Consider the following 27,656-nt stretch of genomic DNA (forward strand, 5'->3'; position numbering starts at 1 on the left):
GTGAAGAACTTTTGGTTAGAATTAGCCATAAATTTCCCTGAAATAGTTTTTGCCATACTGATAAGTAGGTAGTTTATTTTTTTTAAACAATTTTGTATTTTGTAATTAATGCTATTGTTTTAAAGTAGAATTGGAAAAAAAATTACTTAAATTTAAGACCCAGTGCTTCACTTTGTAACTTGGCAAAAGATTTTAGTAAGTCCATCTAACCTTGCTTTCCATGAGGTAATTTGTAACTTTCCGTGTCATAGATATGAGGGAATCTGAGAAGAGCAAATCACCTATACAGTAGTGGTTATTATGAAACTTTGGAGAATTTTGTGGTTGTGAACATCCCAACTGGTGTTCACTTTTGTGGAATTCAGAGATTATTTCAATTTAATCACTTTACAATGAAAAGTAAATTATATGTCAGCTATTCTTAAAATAAATATGACAATTTAAGACCGATCATGTTGTAATCCTTAATAATTGCTAAAATTAATATACCAAGCAATTGCTTTCTGAAAGTAAAAGTAAATATCCTTATTACATAAAGGTGTAGCCACCCCTTAAGCCAACTGTTTCCTGGGCCAGCAGGCAATAGAATTATTTATTTATTTTATTTATTTATTTTTTATTTATTTTAAATGTATCATTGCTATTATTATTGATATTATTTTACAAAATAGGGATCGTAGTCAGGAATAATCCACAGTTTTGTTTTTTGTTTCTTTATTTCCTCTCATTATTTTTTTTCTCTTCCCTTTTTAATCCCAACTCCATGACTGCTACGTTGGTAATAGTCTCTAACTTTCTAGTATTTGCCAAGTGAGAGAAGTGTGAGCATGGTACTTGGTTTCTCTGTTTGCTGGCATTGCTTCTGGAGACCGCTGTTCACTAGGAGAGTAGCTGTCCGAGAAGATTCTGTCCATCTGTCTGCTGGCTCAGCGTAGATGCTATATTTGCTATTGCTAAAGAGGGAAGATGGGGGAAAAACACTTAGAATAAGGGTACAGAATCTGGAGGCTTTAGCAAAACTGTAAAATTATATTTGACAAAAATGAGAATGTTTGGAAATGCTTTACGACTCTTTTCTAACAGTCATCCCCCCTCCCACTGTGTGTCAGGCAGTGGGAGTCCTGAACTCAGGCAGGTGACTACTTCATTTTCTCAGGTTTCACACATGTGCTGCCACAGAAACTGTCATTTATTTACCATTTCCCTTTAAGTTGACTTGTTTGAGACCTGGACATCTAAATGTAACCTTATTAGTAAATGGAAAATTACTATCCCTGCCCACTAATACAGGTAAAAATAAATACAGTGAAAAGGAAAGAAATAGAAAAAAAAGTTTTTATAGATGTCATTATCTACCTAAAGCTCTAGTCTGAGAACTTCTATTTCTTTGCTTGAAATGGGAATCGCCAGATCCCCTTTTTTCTTATTTCATAAATACGGAAAGCATTACTTATTTTAGAAGAAAGCAGTGAGGACTGAAGGAGGATGTGTGTAAAAATTGTTCTGCAGCTACAGTGTACAGTTTCTGCAACAATTAATAGGTATAATTGTTGAAAGAAGAACATCGAATGAAAGCACAAAACTACTCGTCAAAGCGTGCTGATCTGCCTGCCGCCCAAGAAGTCTGACGGTGCTCTTGATTTTGAAAAATATAATGTCCATTATGACATATTTGTGGTTCTTTGACATAATTTTTCCTCTTCTTGGATTCATTTCTCTTTTCTTCTTGGATTACTTTCAGATCCAAGTAAAATATTTTAAAAATTGACATGAGTTTTAATTTAAAAAAAGAATCAGTTTTTAATAGAGTTGAATTTTTCAAAGATAACCTCAGTGATATCGCCACCCCACCTGCTCTTCTTACAGTGTGATGGTGACACTCAGAACTAGTCAGGTTTTTGTGACTATTTCCACACTAGATACAGAGGGACTGCTGTGAGATGACTTCTGAGGACGGGTCAGAAAAGGCCACGCATCTGTCACATTGTTCACCCGCACCCTTGCCCTGGAGACATCAGTTGCTGTATGAATTCAGTGGCCCTGCTGGCTGAAATGTGAGAAAGTCCAACCAGCTCCACAGAGAGCCCACGTAGAGAAGCCCTGGCAGGACAGGAAGAGTAAGGGTTGCCAGGGCAGGCCCCAGTTTCTCCACACCCCTCCACTGTTCCAGCTCCAGTCCCCATCTGACAGTTACCATGTGAGAGACCCGGAGCCAGAAATCCCAGCCAAGCCCTTCCTGCAGTAACCATGAGCGAAAATGAAATGATTTTCATTTTTTTAATCTCTAAAATTTGGATTCATTTGTTATGTAACAATAACTAAGCAGAACAACGTCCAATTCTTGATATTTTTGTGCCTACAGCCATATACTACAAATGCTTTTTTCTCCCCTTCCTCTTTCTCAAATGGCGGTAGGCTGCTGATCTGTCTGGAAACTGTTATTTCCCAAATGTTGCCTTCTGGTAATCCCATGACCTATTCTATTGTTCCAGATTTTTTTTTCTGGCAACATTATTTTTTAAAATATGTTTTCTTTTTATTTAAATGATAAAATACTTGAAAATTATGAGATAATTTTAAGTAGTCAATTTACAATAATTCTAAACTATCATCTACTTCTTTGAGGTTGGGATGAATTTTTGTTGTTGTTGAGTAAAGGTTTACATTAAGAAAATAATCAGAAAATGCTGATGTTAAAAGAAGACCATAAAGAAAATACATACCATTTCGAAAAATGGCGTTTCCCAATCTCTAATTAGAAGATATTTGAGTTATTCTAAGTCTTCTTTTCTTTTTGCAGAAGCCCAAGGAAGAAGGAAAACAAACAAACAAACAAAAAACTGGCAACAATAGATCAAAAACATATTTTTTAAGAAAAAAAATATTTTAGGGAAAATATTTGGTTGGGAAAAATAATGTTGGGTACTTATAAATAACTGAGAAACTACTCCCATAATATGACAGAGTGACCAATATTAAAAGAAATAAAAAGAATGGCTCAGGGAATATTATTATTACTTTTTTTTTTTTTTTTTTGCCATCATCTTGGGGGAAAAAGATTGTTACATTATTTTTGGAAAAGTATCTGGAGCCATAACAATAGTTCAACATTTCTTGACGTCTGGTGTCTCTCCAGTTGACCTCTCTTTATAAACCACTCCCCAAAGTTTCTCTCCCCCTCTGTCTCTCTTCTTTTTCTAATAATGAATAGAAATACGTTGTCACCTGGTCCTTTTGCTCTGAAATTTTTCAACCAAAATATCAATTTAAGAAGCAGTTTTGTTGGAAAGTAGTTTTATATGCTTCTATTTTTAAAGACTGATAACAATGAACAACATAGCATTTTTAAAATTTTAGTTTGTTTTGAAAGATAAATTGTCTACAAAGATTCTGAAGATTCGTTGTATACAAGTAATAAGCAAATCACATGTGAATTCATTTTGATATCTTCTGACTGCCAAGAGAGTAATACATGCACTGGACTTCCATCTTTTTTTGTCTGTGTGTTGTTTTAGTTCCACAAATGATACTTATATAGGCCATCACCTGGACAACGTTTAACGTCCAGTCCTGGTCTAGTGAGCTGCATTTTGCTTCCCATTTTTGCCGCATGTACATTTTTGCCGCATGTACATCTTACTCCTTGCCCCCACAGAACTGTGGGAATTCACACTTTAAAGTACACATTTTATAATGGGGATTTTCTTTCTTTTGTTAAAAATATCCCTTTGCATTCAAGTCATTGCTTGTATGTTTTCAGAGATCATAAACATACACACAGGAGAGGGGCAAAGAAAGAAAGGGTGACAAGAAGATAGATAGATAGATAGATAGAGAGAGAGAGAGAGAGAGAGAGAGAGAGAGAGAGAGAGAGAGAGAGAAACAGAGATAGAAAGAGAAGATTTTTGTCCCTGTTTCTAATCAGTCATATCGCCATCCATCAAGATCAGGACATACATATTTTCTAAATATCACAGTAGTTTTTTTCAGATAATTATAGTAACATTCTATCTGAAGCCAAGTAAAGACTGTGATGACAAATCTAGTCACATAAAAGGAAATATATAATAGTGTCATATGAATGAATATTAATGGGAAAAAAAATGTTCCCCTTCTAATAGGGCGAGGTATGCTAAACCCCATTGCTTTTCTGAGCTGTGGGATTTAGCATGCCACACACAGTCACCCCTAAATGGCACTGAGCTTTGTCATTCTTGTATTACGTTTCACCATGATTTGCTTATTCTTAACCCAGAAAAGGAAAATCATTTCCAGTTCTAACAGGAAGATGTGAAAATACTTGCCATGTATTTCCTTTTCCCTCCTTTGAAACATGATAGCGTGTATTGGTGGTTCAACAAGGTCTACAAAGATACCTTCCAAGAGAAGTTACTAGAATGAAAGTACTATGTATATGTCTGGACAGACTCTGATGGTCCAATTAAGAAATTAATTTCCTCACCAAATTTACTATGGACATCCTCGTGGCTACTTCCACTATTTTTTTTTTTCCCCTCCAACTCATGTCAAATTCTCAGGAAATGTTGTTTATAAAAGTACTGTATAATCGCATTGACATTAATCTATAAAATATGAGTATTCATAAATTTTTTTCAGATTGGTCCCTCTGAGTTAAAAGTTTTGAAACTTCATGTAGACTCTGCCTTGTGGTGTGGACATTTTGTCTACAGTTCTAGAACTTTCATTGTTTAAGTGCCCAAAATGATATATTAAAGTAACCTTTTGTTGAAGACAAGTTTAAAGTAATCATTATAACTCTTTATAATGCCCCTCAAAATAGAAAATTTTAATTGCTGAGCATAGTATGCAGTAAATGCTGATAAAATGTTATGTGAAAAACACAAAGGTTTGTTTCACTAGAAAATAATTTGCAATAATTTGCCTTCTACATTATGCCATGATGGAATTGGGCATTGCCTATTCTCAGAATTCAAATAAAACACATAATTTCAAGTTAACCTAAATTTGAGCCATATAAACATTTAATTAAGAATGAATGAAATAATTGTACTTGAACAGATTATAAATAAAAAGCATCTGTTTGGCAATTTCTGAAAGACGAGCTATATTACATTCTGTTATATTTTTGAAAAGAAATGTATAACATAATTTAAAATGGCAGACATTTTTTTCTTGTAAATACTGCCAACTAGTTTTATAGATAGTGTTATTCTAGAATGCTACCTACATCTTGCCAAAGTACATACCAAATAATCATTTTCCCCGGAGACTCCCCTACCTACCCTGCAGAATTTGACTTTTGTTAGGAAGTTGGAGTACATAAGACCTGACATTACCTGCACTGGATGAGTACCAGATTGAATCAATTTCACTTCATGCAAAGATAGGCTCTTATTTAGATTTTCTAATTCATTATTGGTCATTGACTCAAACAGATATTTGTTTTCACTTTTAAACACTATCCTTTAAAATGGTGGAAAGGTAGCAACACATAATGGAGAACATTTTTTTGGTGAATTGCTGTTACTGAAATTGATGAAGGATACTTTTAAAAGACCCTAATAATTTAATTATGAAAAAAATCTTTTTTTTTTTTTCAAACTGGCAAGTTCACACTAGAATCTTTCCTTATTCTTTTGTATGTGAAATTTGAAGACAACTGTTTAAAGTTCATTTTTTTCAATCTCACCTTTACTAAGGTAAAATTTGCATAAAATAAAATTTACCATTTAAGGGTATGATTCAAAGAGTTTTGACAAAGGTATTCAGCTATGTAACCATCACCACAGTCAAGATATAGAACATTTTATCAGTCTGAGATGGTTATACAATACCCCATGTAGTCAATCCACTCCCCTACGCCCAGGCCTTCATCTGATTTATGCCTCTCGCCTTACCTTTTACAGAATGTCCTATAAATGGAATCATACAGTATGCAACTTTTACTGTCTGGCTTCTTTCTCTGACCACAATACTTCTGAGATTCATCAAGATTGTTGCATGTATTCACAGTTCACTCCTCTTAATTGCTGAGTAGTATCTCACTGTATTTATATATCACAATCAGTTTATTTATTTGCTGGTTAATTCCTTACAGTTTGTGGTAATTTAAATAATGTTGCTTTGACCATTGGAGTACCAATCTTACGATAGACACCTGTGTATTGATCAGGGTTCTCCAGAGAAACAGAACCAATAAAATATATAGAAATATCTTGAGGACTTTGAGGCCTGCAGTTAAGTTTTCTTTTCTACTCACGCTCAGTAGCAGGAAAGGAGCTGCTTCTCAGAAGGGGTGTAGTTACCTGCAGAGGCTGACAGGGCTTTGCTCCACAGTCCTAAGGGCTGAATCAGCATCTCCTAAGTGGTGAATCTGCCCCGACACTTCAGGCCCCATAGGAGCTGAGCTGCTGGGGCACGTGGCCCAAAGGGCAGAGCGGCTCGCACAGCAGCCTGGACCTTGTTCTGGGCCCCACTCAAAACTAGCAGCTTTTTGTGTCACCCAGTGAATGGACCAGAATAACACACCCAGATGAGGGACATGGTACCTCCAAAATCCAAAGAAGCCCCCTAAGTGTTGTGCCCCTTTTTCATGGTAGGAGGAGACAGATGCAACAAGTTAGCCTTCACCTTAGAAGGTGCATCTCGCCATGGCCCACGCCCCTGGACCCCTAGTAATTTCACTCAGGTAGAAGGTCTCTGAAGTTCTGTCAGATTTATTTCCTACCCTCTGACACGCAAATGTCTTACCAGTCAGTCTACAGTAGTTGCTACTTCTCTCTGTCTAGGTTTGATCAGCATAATGTCATCTGTGTAAAGGAGCAGCATGCTGTCTTGTGAAGGGAAAGATAATCAAGATCCCCGTGAACTAAACTGACATAGGGCTGAAGAGTATACGCCTGAGGTTGGGCAGTGAAGGTACATTGCTGGTGGTCCTTATTGACGGGGCGGGAAGCAAAGGCATTTCTCAGATCAGCAGGTGCATACCAGAAACCAGAGGATGTGTTAATTTGCCCAAGCAGTGAAACCACACCTGGTACAGAACCTTCAGTGGGAGTCACCTCCTGGTTACGCTATGATAATCCATGGTTCTTCTCTGAGACCCGTCTGTCTTTTACACAAGCCAAATATGTGAGCTGAATGGGAATACAGTGGGAATCACCACCCTTGTTTCTTTCAAGACCTTGAATGTGGCATTAATCTCTTCAATTCCACCTGTAATGAGGTATATTGTTTGGTTTACTATTTTCCTAGATAAAGGCAGTTTAGTGGCTTCTGATTGGCCTTTCCTACCATTATAGCACTCACTCCACAGGCCAGGGGACCAATGTGGAGATTCTGCTACTGCTGAGAGTATTGATGGCAATTAAGCATTCCAAACTGGAAAAATAACCACAGGATGGGTTTAGGTAGCTATTGGTCCCTCTCTGGGGTGAACATGAGCTAAAACTCCAATCATCACTTGACTTCTATAAGCCCCTACTTTGACTAGTGGACCACAGTGGGTCCCCTGGAATTACTGTCAGTTCAGAGCCAATGTCCAGTTGTCCCCGAAATTCTGATTATTTCCTTTTCTCTAATGTAGTTACCCTGGTAAAAGAGGGTCGATCCCTTAATAGAAGTGTGGGAGAGAGATTAACCACATATATTTGTAGCAACATGTCAGGGTCCTTTCTCAAAGGGACCCACTCTTGCCTTCATTGAGGAGGTGCTGGGCCAGTGAACTGGCTCCAATCTGAGAATTGATAAAGCGGCTGTGCCTCTCTGTAATTATGATTCAGGTTAGAATGTATGCCCTTGACCTGGAACTTTTTGTTTATACAGATCAGGTAAGAATGTTGTAGGCCCCTATCCACTTCACTTTCAGGAATGACATGGTCAGCCAGCCAGTGCCATAGATCTGAATGAGTCAGACTCTTGTTACTGATGCTTTGACTCTGCTGTCTATTCCAGAAACCACACCCCCTTTGTCTTCAGTGCTGCCCTTGGCCCCTGCCTCCCTGGGATCTAATTACCCCATTGTGTTTAGTTTTCCCACTGTAAGGTCTGGCCTACAGAGAAGAGTGATCAAAGTGCTCTTCAGGGGTCTGGGGGCTCCCCTCACATATTTGTTTCTCACAGCGTTGGTGAAGGGCCTGTGTTCTAGACTGTCCCAGTGTAGGTAAGGAGGTCGTAAATGACAAATGCACTCCCACATTCCAGTCTCTCTAAGCCATTGAATCCCTTCCTCTAAATTAAACAAAGGCAGGTCTAGTATTTTCAACTTGCTCACTTTGGGCCACCTTTCGGCCAGTGCTTCAGCCAACCAACCAAACTGTCAGAGCCCCTTCTGACTCCCAGAGATGCAACATTAAATGCAGAATCTCTGCTTGGGGAGCCCATATCATAAGTTCCAACTGATTAAAACTTTAATTTTCTTTCAACAATTATACTATTAATATCCAATTCCCACACATGTTCCCTTGATTTCTGTATCAATTATAAAACTCAAACAGGTCTTTTGGAGTATAGTGTACCTCTGCTAGGTCACACTTAGTACTTCATCTTTAGGGCCCTGCTGGGACTTGATTAGAGGTCTAGTTCTATAGAGGGGAGCCTCAGGGTGTTTCCTGAGGACACTCAATGTTGTCTTGCACAGCAACTGCCTCATAAGAGGCCATTACAGTGTCCTCAGGCAATGCAGGATTAATCTCCTCTGATAGCTGTGGTGAGGCCACTCCCACTGAGGGTGGGGATGCCTTTTCCATGGACAGAGATGACTCATCAGAATTTAGTGGCTCAATGTCTCCAGGCTCATCAAGGTCCTTCCACGTGTCCCTATTCCAACCTTCAGGAGCTCATTTCTTCCCAGTCAATGTCCTCACATGAACAGTAGACAGCCTATGAGGTTGGGAGATCAACCTGGGTTGTGATTCAGCCAATCACAGGACAGGATTATGAGCTTGATGTCCAGTGATCTCAGCCCTGTGGCCACAGGAGAAGAACGTCTCCTTCAGGGCACATGTGGAACTTTTCAGATCACTTATGTGGCACTTGAGCTGGGGATTTGAATTCATGAAATCATCCTTTTCTTTTTGACTTAGGATCAACAAGCCAATCTCTCATTGTATTCATGAGACTTCTACAAATGTGTGAACGTATTGTATACATAGTCATCCAGCTCTTTGCTTCTTATAAGTGGTTGATTAGGACTATGGATGATGATATTTTGTGTATCTGTATTGCCAGGTCATGCCATGGACTATCAGTGTTCTCTTTGCTACTGTAAATAGAGTCTTTAAATGTAATCACAGCTGGTTTCACAAATCCCAGAACCAATTCAGAAAACTTATTCTTGAGATTCTATTCCTTTAGAACCACTCTTAGATGAAAGTCTATATTGGTCAGGATTCCATAGGGAAACAGAACCTGTAGGATATAGATGAAGATCTCTCTCTCGCTCGCTCTCTCTCTCTCTCACGCACACACACACACACACACATGCACACACTATATGTGTATCCCTCTCTATATCTCTATATATAGATAGATAAATACATATATATATATATATATATATATATATATATATATATATATATATATATATATATGTATCTATCTATATATAGATATATCTGTCTATGTCTACGTCTATGTATAGCTACATCTATATCTATATCTATATCCAGGAGAGCCAGTTGTGTCAGTTCCAGTTTTTGTTGAAAGACCTAAGAACCAGGAGAGCCAATAGTGAAATTTCCAGTCCCAGAGTGAAGGCTTGAGAAGGAAGAGAGATGATGATGATGTAAGTTCTAGCCAAGGGAAATGACCAGTGTCCGAGCTCAACAATGAAGCCAGAGACATTCCCTCTTACTCAGTCTTCATTTTATTTAGAGATTCACTCATGGAATGAGCACCACCACATTAGGAAGGCTTTACTCAGTGTGCTAAACTCATCCGAAATCCTCTCACAGACTCATGGAATGATGTTGGACCACATATCTGGCCCAATCAAGTTGTCACATAAAATTATCTATTAGAACAAGTTTTCGTTTCTCTAGTGTAAAGAGTTGGAATTAAAATTGCTCAAACCTGTAAAAAGTGTATGTTTTTATTTCCAAAAAACAGATCATAAAACCATGTTCCTAAGTGTCTGTACCATGCAGCATTTTAACCATCAATGTATGGGAGTTCAACTCATTCAGATCCTCGTCAACACTTGCTATTGTCAATATATGTCATTTAAAGCATTCTTCTTGAATGTGTAGTGGTATCTCTTTGGTGACGTTTAATGGTAGTGTCATTGATGTCTGATTGACATGTAATAAACTGCACTTATTTAAAGTGTACAGCTTGATAAGCTTTGACATTACATATATAGCCATGAAACCACTACTCCAGAAATTATGAAAATATGCATCATCCCCAAAAGTTCTCCCATGCCCCTTGGAAATCCATCCGTCTCTCCTATAGACCCACACCCACTCTATATATTATTTTTATTTGGCTTTTTTCACTCAACATAATTATTTTGAGACTAATGTGATGTACTATTAAAACAATGCCCTTTTGAATACTACTCAGTACCCAGTGCATTAAGATATCACTTAACTCTGGTTTGTAGATATACAAACTATTCCCTTCCTTAAGAAAGCTTCAAAATTGTTTCACCTGCTATTTTCTGGTAGAAAGTTTAAATTACCATGCTTCCCTGAAAATAAGACCTAGCCAGAATATCAGCTCCAATGCATTTTTTTGGAGCAAAAATTAATATAAGACCCAGTCTTATTTTAAGTCTTGTTTTAAGACTGGGTCTTATATTAATTTTTGCTCTAGAAGACACATTAGAACTGACGATCTGGCTAGGTCTTATTTTCGGGGAAACATGGTATATATCATTTTGGAAAAACTAATGATATTGTTTTTGGAAACACTAAAGTATGTTATTTTAGTTTATTATTAATTACTTTTACTATTAAAAATAATCTATATATATTGTGAGAAAGATGTGGGAATTTTCAGATTATAATTTTAAATTTACATTACAAAATATTCACAATTTTATAATTTATATAGTATGGTCCCTTGTATATAACATGTTAGTGCTTGTGTCTGCATGTGTGAGGAGCATGTGGCTCTAAATGTAGAGAATGAGCTGAGAAGATATAAAACAAAAGTAAACAATGTGTTTATATTTTGTTGTGGAAAAGGGGAGTAGAAGTTAGAGAAAGGAGGTTGATGAGATTTCCAAATTTATGTAAAAAAAGTTAACAAATCTTTTTTTTAGTACAGAAAGTGCATTATTCTGATCAATAATATAGTCATTTATTACTTGAAAACTAAAAAATAGCATTTGATCCATGACTGAATACTATATGTATTTTCCTTCACATCTTAAAACAAAATAAAAATTAAATTAAATAAAACAAACATAGTAATTTTTGCAAGACTCAGTTGCAGGAAATCCCTCCTGGGTATCTGATCCTACCCTAGGACCTAAATATAACCACTATAAACTAACAATAACAATAGAAGTGCAGGAAATCTTCTCCCCAAAGAAAGTTTCATTGTCATTTATAATGTCAGTACACTTATTGAAAACATCTGCGCATGTCCATGTCAAAGAGTTATAATTACTTTTTATTTTCTAACCAAAAAATCCAATAAACTTTAAAATTAAATACCTACTCCATATTTGCCCACAGTTGAGGAAAAAAAAATTGAAAAAGGAAGCATAACACATTTTTTTCAGAAGCCATTAAATTTGTGACAGGTGCTGTTATGAGTGAACATTGCAGATACACAGTTTTGCATTTGTGACAGTTTTTGTAATCTAATTTTTAAAATGGTTGCCTTTTAAATGAGATGTATTGTACAAGATCATTTCCTAGGATAATATTACAAAGTAACGTTTTAAGGTTTAAATTTGTGTCAGGATAAAAAGAGCTGAAAAATTTGAGAAATTAAACTTGCCTCTCCTAAATATAGTTCAGTTATCCATGATTATTTATTTATCACTTTATTTCTAGTGTAGCACATAATATTATGGAGAGAATGCTGATTATAGATAAGTGAAATTTTAGAGAAGTAGGTAATTTAAATCAAATTCCGTGATTTATTTTATTCAACCTTCAAGTTTAACGGCCAATATCTCCATTAAGTTGTACATTCCAATTCTGTTAACTATATTTTCATATATTAAAATGTATCATTTTCCAGTAGTTTTGATTATTATCACTTACGGAGCTGAATCCAATGTTATTGAATCAGATGAATCTTTCCTTAATGGGAAGAAAGAACATTAAAACTTTCTGGACTTATTAGAAAAGTATTTGTTTGAATTATTAATTATCTAAATCTCATTAACAATGGAAAGATGTGATACTCTGGGGAAATCATTTGGAGGATGCTCACTTTGCTACATCTCTGTTTATTTTATATTCTGCACTTGTATTCAGCTGAGCATCATAAAAATGAAGAATATATCCCAGTTACCTTAACACAGTGGTTCTCAAGCTAACCAGAACAAAAGCCTCCTTTTCGCTTCTTACATAAAATGTTCTGTAACAAACATGTTACCGAAAATAAATTAATAGATAGCATAAGTTTACTCTCACATAAACCTTCAGGTCAAAAAGCGAACAAACCCTACTTAAAACCCTAATGCTAATACAAAGGGTACATAAGAAGGAAGTAATCCATAATAAACTAATACTTCTCAATGTGAAAATATGTGGGCATGACTATAGTGGATCGTATCCCAGGTACACACACTTGTACCCACCCACTGAACAAGGAACCAGGGCAAATGGACAAGTACAGAAAGAGACTGATGTAAATTTGAAGTTGGCGATTCGGATACTTTTGACATGATGATGTGATTGTCCCCAAAATAGAAAAATAATTATTGATACATTATCAAACCAAACAAATACAATTTTCTATTGATTTAACGGTAGTTGCATTCTGTGCATAATATATTCTGAAAGAACCTACTTTGTATTTTTATATAAAATAGAGTTAGCTTCTAAGCTCAAATAATTGAAAACATGAATACGTTTCCCATCTAAGTAAATATCCAGCAGGGCATTTGCAACTCAGGTAGGTTTCTAGATATCTCTTTATTGGGCCAGAGTGCTGTGCACATTGGAGCATGTCTGCCATCTCTAGCCTCTTTCCACAAAACCCTGGTGGTACCTCCCTCACCACCACAAATCTTAAAATGCCCCAGGGAGAATTTCTTCTGTGGGAATAACTTTCTACAGCTCTTGATAACTACTGAATAATCTTGTAACTGTGCTGAGTGTTGATGTTGTTACTGTATGTGTTCTATTTAACATCCCTAAAGTAAGTGTAGTGATGTTCAGTTCATTTTCCAGCTATTGTACGATTGTTGTGGTTCACTCAGATCTGTCCCATGTGGAGCTCCATGTAATAAACTGCATTTGGTATTGGTTGCCGAGATACTTTAAGAATTGAACTTAAAGCTGAACTATAGCAATTCTTGGGGCTCTTTACCTATGTTTTAAAAATGATCTAATTTTTTTTTAAAGATTTTATTGGGGAAGAGGAACAGGACTTTATTGGGGAACAGTGTGTTCTTCCAGGATTTTTTCCAAGTCAAGTTGTTGTCCTTTCAATCATAGTTGTGGAGGGTGCAGTTCAGCTCCAGGTCCAGTTGCCATTGTTAGTTGCAGGCAACCTTGTGGTTGAGAGCCTATGCTCCAACCAACTTTGCCATCTGGGAGCCCTGTGGCAGCTCATCTCAAGGTGCTGTGTTCAAACTTAGTTGCAGGTGGTGCAGCCCACCATCTCTTGCGGGGGTTGAGGAGTCGAACTGGCAACCTTGTGGTTGAGAGCCCACTGGCCCATGTGGGAACTGAACCAGCAGCCTTCAGCATTAGAAGCACGGAGCTCCAACTGCCTGAGCCACCAGGCCGGCCCAAAAAAAAAAAAAAAAGATCTATATTTTTATTTTGTTTTTGTCTGGAATTTTTGCCGCTTTCTAGTGTGCCATCATTTTTACTTCTGTGTATTCTGTAAGCTGCTTCGATTCCTCTGTAGATTAAAGTTAGAGAAAGCGAAGTACTGAGATAGAAAATATTGTCTAGGCAACATGTGCCAAATTCTTACCGTCATAGGTCTTATCTAATATTGGAGCATTCCACAGAGATTTTGGAATCTAGAACCTCAGGTGACGTTGGTACCACCATTGGAATAATAAAGTATCTCCATCATATGTTGTTACAGGATTTGAATGAAATGAAATTGTTTAGAAAACTGTTTGGTTCAAAGTGTGGCATAAAATTAAATATTGTTAATTTGTTGTCTATTTGGCTTAGTTTTTGACATAATAAAAGGTAAGAGACGGTCTTACCTCTTTTAAAGCAACAATGTCTGCCAGAGTATTAATGTAATGGGGAATAGATATTCAAAATAATCATTATGTTCTTTTTGATGATTCTAGTTGAATTAGAATCTCAGATTCTCATTTATATGCTGTATGAACAACATTGCTGATTATATACTGGTGGTTCTCTCTCTCTTTCTCTCTCTCTCTGTCACTGTCTCTGTCTCTGGCAAGTCATGGTTTAAAAATAATAATATTTGCTATAATCCCAGGCATATTTCAGATTATGTCAAATGTTTATTTCCTTAGAAGAAAAAACAAACAAACAGCTATTACATTTTAACACTTTAAGACATTACACATTTTCCCAGAAAGTTCAATGGTATTTGCAAAATAATCAAGTGACTGAAAATAATTAAATAGCAGAGAACATTTAAATTCAAGCATCGGTAGTACCTGATGTACCACATCATGAAATGTGCTGTCCTTTATGACAATGCTTCCTTTCACTGTTTTTCTCGCTTCTCTCCTTACCCAAAACATAAACTAGCAATAGTCCATCAAAACTGGTTAATTTAATCATCCATTAAAAATTCTTTAGTTAACTCAAGTAATGTTTTACACAAAAAGAATCAGCATTCGTCTTTATGAGATAATGCACTTTCCATTAAAGAAGAAAGAATGATTATTTAGGTATTAGGTGAGCTGCTCAAGTCTTAGATGAGAGACCTGCATCCATTGGTTCTATTTATGTAGAAAGCAGGCAAGGTACAGTTCTAGCAAGTGATATCACATCATATGTCTATTTCTCAAATCCACGATGTTTTAAAATTTTCTAGTGGCTTAAATTCTGCCAAGGACTCTGTATTTTATTCTTAATTACATGCGAAGAGGAGTGACATGATTAGGTTAATGCTTCTCCAGAATTATTCACCTGTTGTGTAAGAAAATACTGGATGACAAGGGTGGGAGCAGAGAGACCAGGTGTGAGGCAATTATTATAATCTCTGGGATGATGACCTAGAATAAGAAAGTTGCAGAGAAAGTCATTTACATCTATTCAAGAAGCATTTATAGAGAATGAATGAAGGTAGACATGCAATAGATGCCAAGAAACAAGATAACAAAAATGTTAGAAATATATTACCAAAAAATTTAAAGCAGCCATTATAAAAATACTTCAACAGATAATTTATGGCTATTATTCAATTGTCTACCTGATAAAATGGTTATATTAATAATGTTTAATAACTAGAAAAGTAAAATATTTAAATAAAATACTGCATGAGTTATACGAGATATGATCAAAATCTACAGTGAATGTTTAAATAAAAAAAAATTATTACGGTAAAAGGCACATTGCATTAATCCCCCTGAAATTACTCTCCCTCACTTCAATCACACTTATCCCATCATTCTTTCCACTTTCTGAAGCAGTTCTGGAAGTTCTCTTTCATCAGTATCTTTAGTTGCACTGTTGTGGCTGCCTCGATGTCCTGAATTCATTTTGACTTTAAGGAAGAGCCAGAAGTCACACGGTGCCAGATTCGGTGAATAAGGTGGATGAGGATGCACCGTAATGTTTTTATTTGACAGAAATTACCATATACCAGAAGCGATGTGTAGCATGGAGCATTTTGATGGTGGATGAAGTAAAGAAACTCATGAAAGAGGGCTTCCAGAACTGCTTTAGAAAGTGGCAAGAACAGTGGGATAAGTGTGTGCAAAGCGAGGAGGAGTATTTTGAGGGGATTCATGGCAACATCTCTTTTACTGTAATTTTTTTTATTTAAACGTTCACCTTATTTGTTGATCACACCATATACTACAATGACAGTATAATGTATAGCATATAATATTAAGTAATCTTATATGAAAGAGTTAAAAATATGTGTTGCATACATACTTTGTGCCTGTTTATTTAAGTATAACATAACCTATAGAAAAGAATTGTATATATAATATATAAATAATGTATATATAATTTTATATAAGAGGTACTCAGAGTGGTTACAATCAGCGTCCAGACACTTCTGATTACACCGAACTACTGCTTGAGCAAAATTGACCAAAGTGTCCACTTGTATACATTTTCTTGGCACCCCCTGTATATAATATAATTATATAGATAAAAACTAGAAGACGTTTTACAAACACATTAATAGGGTTTATCTCTAGAAGTAGCATAATGATTTTTCCCCCAAATGTAGTGCTCTAAGGCATTCTGATCTAATTAAAGGAAAGCAGAAATGGAGAAGCACTCCTGATTGCACATGGAGGGGTTGAATTAGGCAATGAGATCTATTGATCACAATGGACCCCTTGAGAAGCCATTGACCTGGACAATTCCTCAATAATCGGGTCTAGCAGGCTCAGTTTCTCCACATTCCCTCTCGTCCATTCCCATTAGATCGTTGTAAAGAGGTTACATAACAGACATCCCGCCCCAGATGCCAAAAGGCATTTGGTGATGGGTTAGATCTGCCAAGCAATCACTGCTCTTCATCAGTAAAATTAGGTGTCCATATGAATGTGCATATAGGAGGAAATCTGAGTGTGTATTGTAGCTGTGTGTGGCAGTCTGTTGCCATGTAACGCTCACTTCCCTGATATTTACTGTCAGACTTCATTCACAGATATTTCACAGACAGATGGTTTCTTTCACTGGCTCAGGAGCCACTTCAAAGTGTTTTGATTCCTGACCAAGTCATATATCATACTTCCTTTAGGAAGATTTTCTTCCCAGCTGCAGGCTTTAAAATGAAATCAAGAATAATCAGAAGGCTACACAACTCTTCGAGTTTAACTACCTTCAAAGAGCAGACAGCAAAGCCTCTTCACCATAGCAACATATTAGAAGCTAAATAATATTTAACACTTCTTCAAAGGCAAATTGACATCATGGGAGAGGCTCCTATTAAGACAACTGACAGAAAATATAACAGGAAAACCCACAGAGATCTGTATTTGTCATTTACATTACTTTCAAACTAAAACTGAAGGTGTTGAATATACTCTTTTTTTTTTTTTAATTTGCATCCACCCAACCCATCCAGTGCTAAATTATTTCAGCATTAGAACTTTTTTCCCTGCCTGATCAGAATCTACTAGTTATAAGATCCATTAACTTTTTTATAATATGAGTTTAAAATTCAGAAGGCATTTTCTAGACAAAATTGTTTTCACTACTGCTTACATAGTTTTTAGTTTTACAGGAACATGAAGATTTTGACACAACAAAACTCAAATATAAGATAAATGTTAGGGGGATTATTGTAACAATAAACACAAGGCAATTATTTTGAATTTTCGATTCTTGTAGCACCTCCTGTTTCTCCTCCTTTGGCGTTCTTGTTCGTTTAGGAGTGAACTCCTCACATCTGGACCTAGGGAGGCAGACTTTTCTATACTGTTCATGTAGGAGGCAATTTTGATAAATCTCAGACATCAGAGACCTCAAAGAGGCAATTTTCCTCTTTAGTAAATATAATAGACACTCAAATAATATTCATTTCAATAATTAAAAGGATGGAGCTAATGGGAGCAAAAAATTCAAATTGTGGTTTTATAGAACAATATTACATTCTATTTAAATTTTGTGACACTAAAAACTCATCAAATATCGGCCTCAAGTCTTCATTTGCTAAAAAATAAAAATTGTGAAGAATTTTATTTATCAAATTTTTTTCCAAGTGGGAAATAAGGTGAGACCAATGGAAGGAGCAGCTTCTCTTAATGGAGCAGCCCTCAGTCTTCTTATTTTGTCTGCCTGGAATATCCTTTCCTCGTCCACCATCACGACTTGAATTAAGCAACATTTTGTTCATTGTTTACTTCCATGAACATCTTCAGTCATGTCAGTAACGTTCCTTTAGCCAACTCTGAAAATCATACTCTTATGTTTCATTCTTTGACCACTTTCTCATCTCCTTTTACTAACTCATTCTTATATCCCCAATACTACAGTTAAGCATCCCAAGATTCAAATATGTTCACTTTCTCACAGTCTGTTAGCTACTCTCAAATTTCTCCTTTGCTATCTAACTCATATCTAATAGGCACTTACACCATCTTCCTCAGAACCATAAAGAAAACTTCTGCAAACATAGGAAAGGTCTGATTCCTCATTCCTAACTGGTAATATATGTGTCTCCAGGCTTTTGTTGTTCCATTGTTGAGTCACACAGTTTTTCTTTTATGCCCTCCTCTATTTGTAGTGAATAGGAATAGCCATCTATTTCTCTCAGAGTCTCAGACCATCAAGTGAGGAGTTCCTCAAACTCCTTCCTTGTCACCCAAAAAGTGATTCCCTCTTTCCTCTTTCCAATGACAGATGTCTAAGGCATATCCCTGAAATGATAGTTTGGATGGATCCCTTGTGTCCTCTTATGTCTTTAGCTGTAATTGCAGTTATTTGGAATAAAAACAAAAATTTAGAAGGCTAACAAATGCTATAGATATTAAAATATTCATAAAATAATAAAATTATTAACTGTCAGAAGTCTATGATACTTTTTAAAAATATTGGTTTTAAGCCTTTTTTGGTTTCTACTTTATGTGACAATAATCGTATAATTAAAAAAAATTCTGTAATAGGAATAAAAACATAATGAAGACATTTTTAAAAAATTATTTTCATTGACATTTTAAAAAGTTCCCCACCTCGTAACTTCTTGATGTTATGTGAATTTTTTGATCAGTGCCACTTTTGGGAAAACTTTTCTCTAGTTTCTGTCAAAATAAGTTGCTAAATTTCAGGGCATGTGTGATACCACCTCTAGTCCTGGCTTTTATATCAAGACAGTGGGTGAATCTGCACTGTGGAGGGGAAGCACATTCTTTGCAGTCAAGCGCAGGTGCACGATGGCTTTCAAGAATATAACTATACTGAAATAACTGTGAACCACAAAAAATATCCCACTAAACCCAAACTCAATGTATTTCCAACTCAATTTCCTTTTACCAGCTCTCCAAAAATGTCCGTGGCCACTGCAGTGCTATCTTAGATGAAAGGATATGAGTCTCAGGGAGGTCTGAGTAAATAAGACAGTGGTCTATACAACTGTGGTTAAAATATCATTGTTCTGCACAGTTTACAAAAATGTGGGACCATGTAAACACATTTCTTGAATCTCCTCTCAGGGCTTTGAAATAGGCTCATGTAAGACAAGTCCTTTAGCTTGAGCTTCATTAGCTTCATGATAAGTATCCTCATGAATATTCTTATTATATTTTCACAGATATTCCCACAGTCTCCTCAGTTATTTCCTTAGTCTTCTTACACTCTAATCCTTGATTTCTTTTTCTATTTCTCCACTATCCTGTGGGTAGGGAAGATGTACAACTTCATTACGTAGTCTCAGTGTCTGTTGAAGTATCTAGCACAGAGATGCTAATTCAAATATAAAGAAAAAAGTTTATAATTTTGACAATTATGAAAAATTATATAAATAGAACAAATAAAAATTAAAAATGTGTACACAAAATAACCAAAACCGATTGGAAATATAGTTAACTGAACACAGAAGATCATGTGAGAGATGAGGGTGGCTTGTGTAAGGCTGGTGGCAGTGAAGATGGGAGCAGAGGACCTATCTTTTGGAGCTAGAGTTGGCAGAGCTTCTTGGTGGATTGGAAGTAGTGAAGGGAGAATGAAGATAGGAGAGCACTGAGTTTTAGTTTATGATTCCCTGGTGCTTAGCTTGACCAGCTGTGTGGAGTGGGGCTAAAATGGGAAAGACTGAATAAACATCATATTCCATGTGGAAAATAAAGACTTTCCATTTCGAGATTGAGTGTGCTTGTAAGATAATCAAAATTAGATGTCAAATATGGAATTCAAAGTAGTCGACAGCAGAAAAAAACAAAGAGTCTCATGACATTAGGGAGGAGAGAGAATGGTTTTGCCAAGTAGCTCTTCAATAATCTTATGGTGTCACAGGAGTTAGAGACAAGTGGAAGTGAGTGGTCAGTATGGGAGGGTGAAAAGTGGATGAAGCAGTGATGGAACGGAGAGAACGAATTCCATGGTTTAATGACGGTTGCTTGAGTTTGTGGGAAGCATGGATGTGCTTGATGACAAATCATAGTCTGAGGGAAATGCTGATGCTGAAGACCTACCAGGCAAACCTGTAGTCTCACAAAGTCAGATTTATCCACTGTGCAATGAAGGAAGGCACTCCATGGGAGCCATGGGATGCCTCTGAACAAGAGGGAGGACAGAAGCATCCGTTGTAAGGTTTTGGTTCCCCAGAGGGGTTCTGAGGAGGGCACTAAGGGGATCAGAGATCAGTTGTTTCTGTGGGGGCATGAGGAGGAGGGGGGTTATGCAGGGACTGATTGCTTCCTGAGGTGAGGATAGTCTAGTAACTGGGTATCCCCAGTGATAGAGGGGTGTACAGTGTGGGTCTGGGGCATCAATGGGAAGAAAGCAGTGGAGTTCTGGTATTTTATAGCTCTAGTGTGACCTTGGAATAAGCAATGTCTCCTATGAACTTTGTGGTTGGCTTTATAAGAATCTGTTCTCCCCATGTAGTTAATAGTGAAGTAACTTATTTCGTGTTCAGTCTCAACTGATTTTCAGTTTTTCAGTCTCAGCTAAGTTGTAACTCTTTGAGAAACAGGTGGAGTGTCCATGTTCATAGACATGACTTCTTAAGGGATGAAACCAGCCAAGCTGGTCCAGTGGAAAACACTGGAAGGTACAGTGGTGATGAGAACCTGGGAGCAGGTGCCCGGCAGGTATCTTTATTTCTTTAACAACAGCGGGACTTAAGATCATGATGCTATTCACGTCTTTGTACTCTATATTCTTTGAACCAGAAATTCTTCATTTATAATTCTACCTCACGAAATCATACACAGAGGTACACAATGTTTTATACAAAGCTGTTCATCAGCACATTGTTTATGTTACCCAGATGTCAGTTAAATTCACTCTGTATTTTGAGATTTAAAAAATATTAGCTCAATCTCCCTCTTTTTTTCAGTCCATATATTTCAATATAATTGGTTTACCTCAACCAATTTTTTGTTTTCCAAAATGTTTCACTAAATTTCCACGTGGAACTGAGTTTCTCCCTTTAATAGAATTTTAATTTCAAGTGCATGTAATGTCCCGAGCCTCTCCTCTCCGCTCCAACATAAAGCAGATCTCATTTTTTCTTGATTTCTGTCTTTCCTAAAATACCTTTGTATGTGAATAGTAGACCTCCTTCAGGTTTTAAAATTCTGAGTTCATTTATCTCATTCAAATTATTTAAAATAGACCTTTTTGTTCTTAAAAAAACTTTGTCTCTTAATATTATCAATTATTCTCAGATCCCTTCCTATGAAGGCTCTTATTTACCTCTGCCCTAGAGTTGATAATCTAGATTACAAGCACCCTCACAGGGTTTGCAGATGAAATGCTAGGGGCAGTTTGAACAATTATGGGTAAAATAATTTTATCTCTATTTTCACTACTGTGAAAACTATTAGCAGAACCTATGACTTTGTCACCAAAATAAATTTCTTTGATTCATTCTTAACATATTTAAATTATTGCAATAATCCTGAAACAGTGTTTACCTAGTAACCCCTTTGGAATTATGGTTTTAATTGGACCCACCACTATGTCTATTTATTTAAAGCATAAATTAAATAGCCCATCTATTTCATCATAAGTGGTTTTTCTTATCACCCTGTATTCTTTAATTCATATGAAAGCAGTACTGTACAAGAGGTCCAGTTGTGACAATGTGAGTTTTTGGTTCAGGCACTGGGCTGACCATATTTCCATAGGTAGAAGTTGGGGTTTCTACAATGGAGAGTGGCCTTTCCCGATTTCAGTCATTATGGGAATAAACTGATTACGGAAAGAAAATATGAACTGTACAGATAGCAGGAGCTGTTGCTCTCATTGGGTTCTATGAATAACTGAGTCTAGATGCTGAGACATGTGGATACCAGAAAACTCCTGGTAATGAGAAGTAATCTGGCCCCTCCTTGTAGAGACAGATTGTAGCCCAGGATGTGATGCAGCTGCTAAAGGAAGCTTAAGTCAGACCACAGTCAGCCGTTTCTTGGAGGAGTCATAACCATTAGTCTCCATAAATTACATGCTGTGCTTTGTTTCTCTTCAGTAATCTGCATTTCCTGAATGACTGAGAGGCTGCCAGAAGCCACCATATTTTCTCTCTCTTAAAATTAGATAATTAAGAGAAGATTTTAAAATGCTTTCTAGGTTTTATGATATAATTCAAATATAATCAAAATCTAAAATTAAAATAATTTAGATGTGTCGTATATTAACTATTAAAAGTATACTATGAACTATGAAATAATGTTAAGTATAAATAAACATGTAATTCATTCTAGCAGGAGCAGGGCTTTTCTCCCAAGAGAGACTAGACAAATTATTTATTTCTACCCCACAAGATGTGCTCAACTTTATAAAATCCTTTCAAATTTATTTATTTACTAAGTGTTTACCTTAGGGAAATCATTTAATCTTTCTAATTCCTCGTTTACCAGTATGTAAAATTTGGATAATGTAATGGTTAATTTCACGTGTCAACATGACTAGACTAAAGGATGCCCAGATATCTGGTAAATGTTATTTCCGGATGCGTCTGCGAGGGTGTCTCTGGAAGAAATTAGCCTTTGAATCAGTAGACTGAGTAGAGAAGATCGCAGTCACCCATACAAGTTGGCATCATCCAATATGCTCAGAGCCTGAAAAGAGCAAAAGGTGGAGGAAGGGCTAATTCTCCCTTCTCTCTCTTTGAGCCGAGACATCCATTGTCTCCTGCCCTTGAACTTCAGAGGTCCTGATTCTTGGGCTTTTGGACACAGACCAGGACTTACAAAATCTAACCACCCCTTTCCCAAATTCTCAGGTTTTTGGACTCAAACTGAATTACACACCCACCTTTCCTAGTTCTCCAGCTGGCAGAAGGCAGATGGTGGGACTTTGCAGTTTCTATAGCCACGTAAGTCAATTTCCATAATAAATCTCTTTATATAAATAAATAAATATATATATATATATATATATATATATATATATATATATATATATATATATATATGTATGTTCTGTTTCTCTGGAGAACCCTTGCTAATACAGATAATGACAATACTTAATGCACAGAGTTCCAATGATGATGAGTTAAAACAGGAAAATAATACAGAACAGTGCCTGCCACACGTATGGTTAACACTCAGAATTTTAGTTGCTTTTGTAATTGCTGTTGTTGTTGGTATCTTTGTTTTTGTATTGATCTTTTTTTTAATTAATACATTATCATTAATTAAAGTCCACATTTTACTCAGATTTACAAAGGTTTTTGTTTTGTTTTGTTTTTTTTTTTGGAAGGGGAACAGGACTTTATTGGGGAACAGTGTGTACTTCCAGGACTTTTTCCCAAGTCAAGTTGTCCTTTCAGTCTTAGTTGTGGAGGGCGCAGCTCAGCTCCAGATCCAGTTGCCATTGCTAGTTGCAGGGGACACAGCCCACCGTCCCTTGTGGGAGTTGAACCAGTAACCTTGTGGTTGAGAGGATGCGCTCCAGCCAACTGAGCCATCTGGGAGCTCAGTGGCAGCTCAGCTCAAGGTGCCGTGTTCAATCTTAGTTGCAGGGGGCGGAGCCCACCATCCCTTGCAGGACTTGAGTTGAACTGGCAACCTTGTGGTTGAGAGCCCACTGGCCCATGTGGGAATCGAACTGGCAGACTTCGGAGTTAGGAGCATGGAGCTCTAACCTCCTGAGCCACTGGGCCGTCCCTTTATTGATCTTTTTGAAAACCTGTAGTACCTATATAAACTCCCATGTTTAGGCTTCCTTCTCGGGGGGCATTTCTAGATCTCACAGGGCACGAACACCATGGAATTCCTGACATCCACACTTAAATGTAATTATGCCTTCCACACTAGAGTTGAAATATGATACCCGTAATGCAATCCAAATCACAGCAGTGTTTTTGTTGTTGTTGTTGTTAAACACTGTTGAAATCCTGATGTATAATATGTAGGATAGAAGTTAGTTAGCAAACTTTTCAACTTATCTACAGTTTTTGATTGCAGTCACAAAAGCTTGAATATGTACTCGAATTCTAATTTTCCTTACTGATTCTCTGAACACCTAAACTGAAGTGCCTCATTCCGGGTCAAAGCTAGTTATTGATGTGAATTGAAAGTTATAAGGCCCTCACTGATAATTTAACTTTGTAAGGTCACCAACCATGTAAGAAGACTCCTACTGAGTTTCCCTGAAACTAAGACTTAGCCGGATAATCAGCTTTAATGCGACTTTTGGAGCAAAAATTAATATAAGACCTTGTCTTATATTATGCCCAGTGTTATATTGTTATGTTACATTATATAATATTATACCAGGTCTTATATTATAGTAAAATAAGACTGGGTCTTATATTAATTTTTGCTCCAAAAGACACATTACAGCTGATTGTTTGTTTCGGGAAACACAGTATTAAGGATTCTGGTGGCTCATCATTGTGTGGTTCTCGCTACTATGTGGTTAGGGACTTTGGACTTGGGAACCAAAAGCAAGCTTGAATGCCCATTGACCAGGACTTCTGTGACTCAGAAGAGAACTGGAATTCCATGTGTCTTCTTCACTATAAGGTAAAATTCTGTAATGCCCTTAGGTTTGCTTGTTGTCATGAATAATAATCAATTCCATGTGTTGAATGTCTGATATATGCCAAGTATAGTGTGAAGTGCTTTATATAGATTTAATTTAAATATTAAAGAAACTCAAACCCAAAGAGCCTAAACTTTATGCCACTTTTACTACATCATACAGCTCAAAAGTATCGGCAATGTATTCAGAATGAGGTTTTCCTGACTATAAAAATGTATACTCGGCTCCTCTGAATATTACATTCTTGTACATGAAATGCCAAAAAGCAGTTATTGGGTAAGAGACACTATACTATGTGGTGCAAATACAGAAATTAATAAGAAACCATCTGATCCAGGTAAAAGCTAAAACCCTTAGGCCTATCCAGAAAAGTCTACAGATCCAACAAGGACAGCTTCCCAGGCCATCTACCTGAACAATTGTGATTATCTCTTAGGTTCTTTGAGGAAGGGATTTAGGTGTTAGCAGGGAGAGTACTCAAATGATAGCAAACGTCTAACAATTTTTTTGACTAGAAATTGATCTATTTAACACATAAGAGCCCTTTACATACATCTTGAAGAGCTATTTAGGGACTTAGAATATTTGCTTTTTAGTATTATCATTGCTTGTTTTGTAATGTGATTTCTGGTTGACATCATTTTTTTTTTTTTTTTAATGTCAGTACTCTTCCTTAAATGTCGCTCTTTTATTCTTTGCCCATTTTTTTTTTTTTTTATTTCTTCTGAAAGATTGGAACTCAGTTCTTTGCTTCTACTGCCATGTCCTGAGATTATAGTTTTCCTTTCTTTCAGCCTGCCACTTCTAATAACCACGGGTTGGAAAAAAAAAGTACTGTGCAAGCCAGTTGGCTCTATTTAGTATCGTAAGGAAAAACTACATCTGCTTTTTGGATTAAACCATGCTTATAAAACCATGCCTATTTAGTTGACAGGGAGAAAAAAGTATAATTTACATTTTTTAGTTATTCTTGTTTTAGTAGACTTCAGAGCTTTAATTCACCCTAGGTTTACCCTTTAAAATATACTGAGAATTTCAATGTATTGGTTCTTGGCCAGCTGTTTTCTCTTAGACTGGCAGCATGGTGTTTGCCAGCGTTATGATCACTCATGCTAATCCCGATTAGAGACTAAATACTGTTTACCCCCCACACTTGTTCTTCTGACGTAAAATTAGTTTCAATAAACACTCATCAAAACCATAAGTTAATTCAGAAAGTGTTTTTTAATCACTTGTTCTGTGCATTGTTCAGTGCTGGTGATGTGACAAAATATGAAGAAATTTGCCACATGGCCTGTGGCCTTGAGGAGCTTCCAGCTTCATGGTGTGAGGGAAAGGGGGTGGCAGAGGACATCAGATGTTTGCACAATGGTTATGAAATAAGACCGGGGGTCTATGATTCAAAAGACATGCAGATTATTATGGTGAGATGCGTTAAAGGGGGCAGAAAATATGTGTGTGGTGGAAGTGTTCAAGTAAGGCTTCACAGAGGTGTAAAATGAGTAGAAACTGTGTGGTGCAAAACCTTCCCCTTAATAAAGAAAAGTGTTGTTTTGAATTAGAAAATAATTCACTGCTATGAAGACATAAACTATATGACAGTGAGAAGAGGATTGTATTACTTCCATTTTCTTGAATAATAAGGGATTATTTGGTACTTATAATAGCAAGTATTTAAAATTTTACAAAAAATTTCTTCTTTGTATAGAAGAGATGAAAGAATTGCCACCTCAGTATAGAACCCCGATAAAACGTTTGTTTACATGATGATTAATCTTTAAAGTTACATCTCATGAAAGTTTATATAGCTGTCATTCAGAGTGCTACACATCTCAAGGTTCAGAAGGTATAAATCTTAATGAACTCTAAGTCTTTATTTTCTTTAAGTTCTGAGTTTGAAAATAATTGGGTACAGGGGAGAATAGGAGTATATACACTGTGCACTAAAACAGAGCAAAGCCAATGTTGGTCTTACAAAGATCAAAGAAGACATTTCAAGGGTCCAACAAGCCTTCAGTGCTAAAATTCAGCACTTGTAGAAGTATTTAGACATGCCTTCCACTGGCTTTTTTTTTTTTTTTTTTTTGTCAGTTTCATTTGATTTTTCATTATATCAAAAATGGTTAAATCCATGAGGATAAAAATAAAGAAAAACATTATAAATATATTTTTTTTAAATGTGGATCTCAGTTGTTTAGTTTTGAGTTAATATTCTTATGGTCATTAAAGGATTTTAATCTTGTCAATGAAACTCAAATGCTTGGTAGCCTAAGTAACCTTGACCTTTGGAGAAACAAATGTTAGATATTCAGAAGTTTTCAAATTTTGATTAAACGGCATTAGTTTCTGTTTTGTTCTTGTTTTTTTTTTTTTTTTTTCCCCCCAAGACAATGTTAAATATTGATGTTTTTAAAAAGTCAATTGTTCTGGGTTTATCAAATGCGTTATATTTGATAGCTACCTAGGCATTTTATCGTCATAGCCTCAGCATGGAAAAATCAATTAAAAATGTTTAATTTCCTTAGTAAAAAAATTAAGATGGAAACCTATGTTTAGAACATTTTCTAGCTCTGAGATTAGTAAAGATAATATTCTCATTTTTGTTCTGTTAACACTTGATAGCATCTTAAATGGGTTGAATTTTATGAAATGACTGCTAAAAATAGATACAAAATTGAAATCACTAATCTTGAAATG

At 36.2% G+C, this 27,656-nt stretch overlaps 1 long non-coding RNA gene across 2 annotated transcripts in view; it reads left to right on the plus strand.

Moving 5' to 3' along the window:
* LOC148755297 (uncharacterized) overlaps positions 1-27,656 on the plus strand; it is a 568,457-nt gene that overhangs the window by 460,555 nt on the left and 80,246 nt on the right. The window contains exon 5 of one of the 2 annotated variants that reach the window (XR_016019091.1): positions 23,194-23,286. The exons of the other annotated variant lie outside the window; for it this stretch is intronic. This is a non-coding gene — a long non-coding RNA (uncharacterized LOC148755297). The remainder of the gene's footprint in view (positions 1-23,193; positions 23,287-27,656) is intronic. 2 annotated transcript variants of the gene reach the window in all.

Source organism: Rhinolophus sinicus, chromosome 15 (assembly GCF_057876585.1).
Source record: "Rhinolophus sinicus isolate RSI-liver-muscle chromosome 15, RSI-T2T, whole genome shotgun sequence".
In the NCBI taxonomy this organism is placed as follows: domain Eukaryota; kingdom Metazoa; phylum Chordata; class Mammalia; order Chiroptera; family Rhinolophidae; genus Rhinolophus; species Rhinolophus sinicus.